At 38.2% G+C, this 6536-nt stretch overlaps 1 pseudogene; it reads right to left on the bottom strand.

Annotated features, from left to right (window-relative positions):
* Window positions 1–1566: 1566 nt before the first annotated feature.
* On the bottom strand, window positions 1567–2580 carry LOC107147604 (annotated as a pseudogene).
* Between the last annotated feature and the right edge of the window lie 3956 nt (window positions 2581–6536).

Genomic DNA, 6536 nt, shown 5'->3' on the forward strand with positions numbered 1-6536 from the left:
AAATTAAATGTTAATCTGACTTCTACACCTGCCATCATTGATCCAAAACAAAACACCATCATGCCTTGCCTGGATTATTGTTGTGATAGCTTATTGATTTGACATTTCTTGTCCATTCTCTCCTCACCACGGTTAGGCAGATGTTTCAAAAACATCAAACGAATGATGTTCCTCCTTTGCTTAAACCACTGCAAAGGCTTCCCATTTCACTCAAAAAAACCCCTAGTCTTTACAATGGCCTACAAAGCCTGAGGCAGTCTGGCCACTCATAACCTGTTTGACCACTTCCCCCACTTTCCTGCACATGGACCACCCTCCAACTTCTACCTACTGATCTCAGTGAGCTCTGCCACCACTGCAGTTAGTGAAATTGGAGTTCCACCCCACTCCTGTTTCCCCTTCTAACATACCATGATTTTCTTCTTAATTACTTATTGTCTATCTTCTACACCAGAATATTAATTCCACAAGGATAAGGATTTTTATCTGGCTTGTTCCATGTTTTATTTCCAGGCCTGGAACAGAACTTGGCACATAGTAGGTACTCAATAAATCATTTGTTGAATAGATGGCTGGGCTTTGCATGAACAAATTTCAGAAGGATTGCTTGGAGGGTTCCCATAACTAGATGATTCTTGGAGGGACAGAGTCGGGAAAGAAAGTATTCCAGATTGAGGGAGCAGAGCAAATCTTCAAGGCACACTTTAAACCATCAGAGCAGGCTCAACTAAATGAGCTACTGTGTTTCTCTCACAGACAGCAAGGTGATCGAGGAAATAGGGTTGCCCTTCAGTCAAGAAGAGGCTGACTGGCTGACTGGTTGCAACCCGGCTCTGGTTCATTGAGATGCTTTTGCTTTCCTGGCCTGAGGAGGCCTCCTAGCAGCTGCCCTGCTGAGGTACTTTCAGCCCCAGTACTGTGATGTACAGCCCTCAAGAGTTCCCCCCTACTCATTTTTTCCCCCTGCAGACATAAATCTCATTATGGAGAGTACAAAGCTTTTTTCTTTTTCTTTCTTTTTTTTTTTTAAATAAAGATAGAGTGAGTGAGAGAGAGAGAGAGAGAGAATTTTTTTTAATATTTATTTTTTAGTTTTTGGCGGACACAACATCTTTGTTTGTATGTGGTGCTGAGGATCGAACCCGGGCCGCACGCAAGCCAGGCGAGCGCGATACCGCTTGAGCCACATCCCCAGCCCAGTACAAAGCTTTATAAAGGGATAAAACTTGAATTTCATGGAGTATGATTTTTGTGTATGAACCATATTTTAAAATATTGAGTTTTCAGAAAGAAAGGTAGTAAATTCTGGTACATTCTGAATATACAGTAATTCTGTTGGTAATGTATTGTTAGGCAGTCATGATAACAAAAAGCTGTCTTTTGATAAATTGATTCATCTATAAATTACAGCATGACTGATACCCTATCTGAATTGTTCTTAAATGAAGATCAGTTTATTTAAATTTTTAAATGAAATATAGAAAGTGTGTGCTGTGGAAATTTTATGGCTAAGTTTATGGAGAAAATACCATCAGTTGACCAGGTATAATAAAGAGATATGCAGAGTTAGGAAGAAAGACAACACGAAACTGCAGGAAGTAGAAACAAAGTATAGATAATGTTTAGCAAATGTAGAAGAGTTAACAGTTCCCAGCATGTCAAGCCACCATCACAACAAAAGAATTTGACATCATCATTGTGATCCGCTTAACAAAAACCAGCACTTGCAAGCTGCTCAGGCTGAACTGGAACACTAGATCGTGAGCACATAAACGTTCTCATTCAAGCTGCGTGTGTCTGCATGCTGATTTGAAATACTAAACCTCAGCATTTCTAGAGAATTTTCCAAAAATGGACACTTGGGAAAATATCTCCTGTGTTCTGACATAGCATCATCCTTTGGTTCCCAGTTACTTAGCTTCCCACCACAGGCAAAGCATGCTACCCTACATCCAAGTCCTATGCAGTAAAAGCCAGCTGTCACCAATTCCAATGGCAACAAAAATGTTGACAGCCACGCATTGTAAGTAAGAAATCTGGCTTCTTCAGTACTCATTGGGTAACTGTAGGGGTTAGTTATCAAAGGAGAGAAGTCTTCAACAGCTCTAGAATTAAGAGGATTTGGTGAAAGGCTGGAATAATAATCATGGAATGAGCCACTATGTTCCAAACTAGGAGATAATGAATGTTCAAAACTGTTTTCTCATTGGAGAGGTATTCTTAGGGGTGGATCGTAGACTAGCTGAAACCAGATTCTGAATAAAGCTATAGCTAGAATATAGCTGTTTACACTTTTCAATAGGATTGTCTCCTTGTTTCCAGTTATCCAGCGTCAGGCCACAATAGAAGCATCTGACTTTGTCATTCACACCAGTTTAATAAAAACCAGCAGGAGCAAGACTCCCTTCTGAAACAGGAACACTGATGGGGAAAGTTGAATATATAGACATTCTGTAGAGCCACATGAAAAGTCATACTTCATTTGTCCAATTTGACAGGATTGTGCTATCTTCGATTGTACTTCTTTTTTTTTTTCATGCAAGGGATCTTGGATAACTCTTTGGAGGCAGTTTTGTGCATGAGTAGGTAGCAGTACTTTTTGATGGCTAAAACTTTTGTTACTGCTGTTTACCGGTGATGAGTCCTTGCTTCCCTGAATGCTGAAGTATAACACCAAAGAAGCACGCCGAGGCAAGTGTAGAGTGGAAAATAGAAGGCTTTATTAAAGGATAGCAGAAAAGACTTCTCCCCAGAGGAAGAAGGGGACCCAAAAGGCAGAATCCGTGGAAGGGCGAGGTCTTCCCTTTTTTATAGCTAAGGTCTTCTTTTAGTCTTCCCATATTCATGTCCTTTGTCTCCCTTTATCCTGCAGTGATAGAATCCAGGTAGGAAGGCCAAAAGGTGGGAGATAGTGGGCTGAAGGATTAACCTGGGCAGGAAGGGTCTGGGGTGGTTTTTGATTAGCACCTACCTGTTTTCAGGGAGCTACTTCATTAACAGTTCCTTAAGATGGGTTCTTTTCCCCAGGTGCTGCTCTGGTTTCTTGGACTCCATTCTTGATAATGGTCTCCATTTTATCTAACTATACTAACTACCTATCTTTAAATCTGGCTTCACTTTCACATAAAATTTCTCTTGTCACTTTTTTATCACAAAAAGAAATCAAAGATTCCTTAATTTCGTTGAACCACCACACCCTCTTTACTAGATTTATGTTTGAGTTTAAACTCAGGTGGGATGAATATCTCTTCTAAATTACCAAGATACCTTTGAGTACTTTGGGATTATATTAACACTTTTAAGTAACTCACATGCTATTTGCTCACAGTTTGGTATAATAACTGACTTAAAGGTCTGAAAAAAAGTTTATGTACTTCTAAAAGTTTCAAAACTTCTTTATTTTTCAAAGAAGTTTATTTATTTATTTATTTATTTTTGGTACCAGGGATTGAACTTAGGGGCACTGACCACTGACACATCCCCAGCCTTATTTTGTATTTTATTTAGAGACAGGGTCTCACTGAGTTGCTTAGAGCCTCACTTTTGCTAAGGCTGGCTTTGAACCTTCGATCCCCCTGCCTCAGCCTCCCGAGCCACTGGGAATTTCAGGTGTATGCCACCATGCCCAGCTATTCTCAAAATTCAAAGCAACTATAGAATGCTGAAATTATGCCTTTAATTTGTTTTTGGTTACAAGCTATGAAGCCTATACATCAGGACAATTACTGATTATACCACTAAAGTAAAGTTAAATGTAGGCTTTTTTCCCCTCTAACAAGCACTTTACCATGACATCCAAAATAATCCCACTTTATTCTAGCAAATAAGAGTAATTAAAATCTTCAAAGGGTTACATTATTTAGAGGTTAATTGCACCCAGCTTATCACAGTTTATTGACTTAAGTGGATTATATTAGATTCAGCTAACAATTTTGGGGGGAAGTCAACACTCAAAGCTTTTTTGTGCCCTATGCCTATTATTTCAAAAAAGATAGTATTATATATTTAATCTCAGTCCATTTAGTTGTAAGAGAAGATTTGTGAAATAAATCAGTATATAAGTATGAACACAGGAAGAATTAAAGGAGTAGTGTCAATGCTTATGGGTCGTTTCAGGAGTTACTGGATTTAGTATTCTTTATGAAAGCTTTCAATACTAAATTACAATGTAGTTTAAAAGAACTGTAAATTATTAACACAGGAATTCATCAGAGTTGTTGCCAAATTCTTTGGTGCTTTTTCACTTGTTTTGTAAAGTAAGGATTTTTCTATTACTGATAAACGAATATTTTCCCTAATTTGTGAGAAACAATAAAATGTGTTAAAAGGAATGTTAAAAAGAAGAAGCAGCAGCAGCAGCAGTGACTATCCCTATCCCAAGTGTGAATGGTTATTATCTTCCCCAGGGGTGGCTAAAGGTGGAATGTCAGAAGTTAAAGACCATCAGATGAAATGTCAACTGTTTTAACTGGGAAAGTTACAGACACTTGAACTAATGGTTCTCAAATGTTAGTGTATCTTAGAATCTCAAGGTGTTCTTTACTTGAAAACAGCTTTTTGGAACCCTCCAGCCCTCTGCCCGCCAATCTGTTGCAGGTGATCCTCTGGCCACACTCTGAGAAACACTGTAACTTGTGGAAATATTCTGTTACCTAAATGACATTCCACACAGGAACAAATTACCTGGAATGACATCTTCGGAGAACTGTAGCCAAACTATAACTTCTGTTTAAAAGCAACTGTCATGGTAAAGAATGATGGACTGTGCATCAGTAAAGAAAGAGAAAACTGCAAATCAATTGCTTGCCTTATAAGCAGTCTGGTGGAATCTTCAAACCAGGATTAGCATACTTAGGGATAATTGTGTAGGCTGTGTGTTTAGTTTTTTAACTGTTCTAGCTTTAGTATGAAGAATAATTGGAAAGATATAACATTAAAGGTTAAAAAAACACTGATTTTGTTAGATTATTGCAATAAACCAAGTAGGCAATGGTGATATGATATAAAGATAGTTTAAATGATAATAGAAGACATTATCATTGTCATAGTATTATCAAGAGATAGTAGTTGTTAGAGCTGCTCACGCCTGTAATCCCAGTGGATCAGAAGGCTGAAACAGGAGGATTGCAAGTTCAAAGCTAGCCTCAGCAACTTAGTGAGACCCTGTTTCAAAATAAAATATTTTGAAAAGGGATGGGAATATGGCTCAGTAGTTAATGAGTTCAATCCCCGGTACCAAAAAATATTAATATTAGAATTTGGAGATTTATTGTAACCATTCATGAATAGGAACAAGGAAAAGCTAAAAAACAATACATTATGTGGTAGATTACATTTTGTAAAGACAATCACACCAAGACAGGTGCAGTGGCACATGCCTATAATCCTAGCAGCTCAGCAGACTGAGAAAGGAAGATTGCAAGTTCAAAGCCAGCCTCAGCAACTTATGGAGGCCCTAAGCAACTTAGTGAGACCCTGTCTCAAAATTAAAAAAAAAAAAAAAATAGAAGTGCTGCGGATGTGGCTTAGTGGTTAAGTGTCCCTGGGTTCGATCAGTGATACAAAAAAAAAATGGCCACACCAATTTATATCTCCTACCTCATAGAGTATTCCTACAATGTAATGTTGATATCCTTTTTTGAGAGGAGGTATCAATTTCCTTCCCCTTGAAACTAGGTTGACCTTTATAACTACCTGAGTCAATAGAATGCAGTGGTAGTGGGCTGGGGCATGGTTAAGTGGCAGTGTACTTGCCTAGCATGTGTGAGGCCCTGGGTTTGATCCCTAGCACTACAAAAGAAAGAAAGGGAGGGAGAATTCAGTGGAGGTGGTTCAGCCTTATGTCTAAAACTGGATACATCCATGTATAAGCAGCATCCCAGAATTCCTACTTATCTTCCCTTTTAGTCACCTAAAATAGGGTACAACTATTCTGACTTGTAACAGTGGTATAATTTTTTTTATACCCTTGAATCTAATTACAACTAGAGTCAGTGTATACTCTGTGCGTACAGTTTCTTACATTCAACATAATGCCTGTTTTTTCAATTTTTTAAAATATCTTTTTTTAGTTATTCATAGGCACAATATCTTTATTTTGTTTATTTATTTTTAAGTGGTGCTGAGGATCGAACCCAGTGCCTCACAGGTAGGAGGCAAGAACTCTGCCACTGAGCCACAATTCCAGCCCTGTTTTTTCAATATTTTTGAATGTTGTTGTAAATCATTTTTTGTTTCTGCATAGTGTTCTCCTATGACCTGTTATTTATATTAGTTTCCTGTTTTCTTGGCCCTTAGCTCAGAATCTGTTCCTCCAGGTGGAGAGAAAGTACATATGCATATTTGTGTGTGTGAAGGAGAATTTCCTGCCTTCCTTCTAGAATCACTGTGCTTTAAAGAAACTGAGCAGTCAGGTCCTTACCATATTCCCCACCTCCTATTTTGAAAAAAAAAAAAAAAAAAAATACAGGGAAGAGGTTTTGCCAAAGTGGTAAATTGACAACTGACCAACTCTGTGCTTCTGCTTTTAGCAGAAG

Source organism: Marmota marmota, unplaced genomic scaffold (assembly GCF_001458135.2).
Source record: "Marmota marmota marmota unplaced genomic scaffold, marMar, whole genome shotgun sequence".
Classification (NCBI taxonomy): Eukaryota; Metazoa; Chordata; class Mammalia; order Rodentia; family Sciuridae; genus Marmota; species Marmota marmota.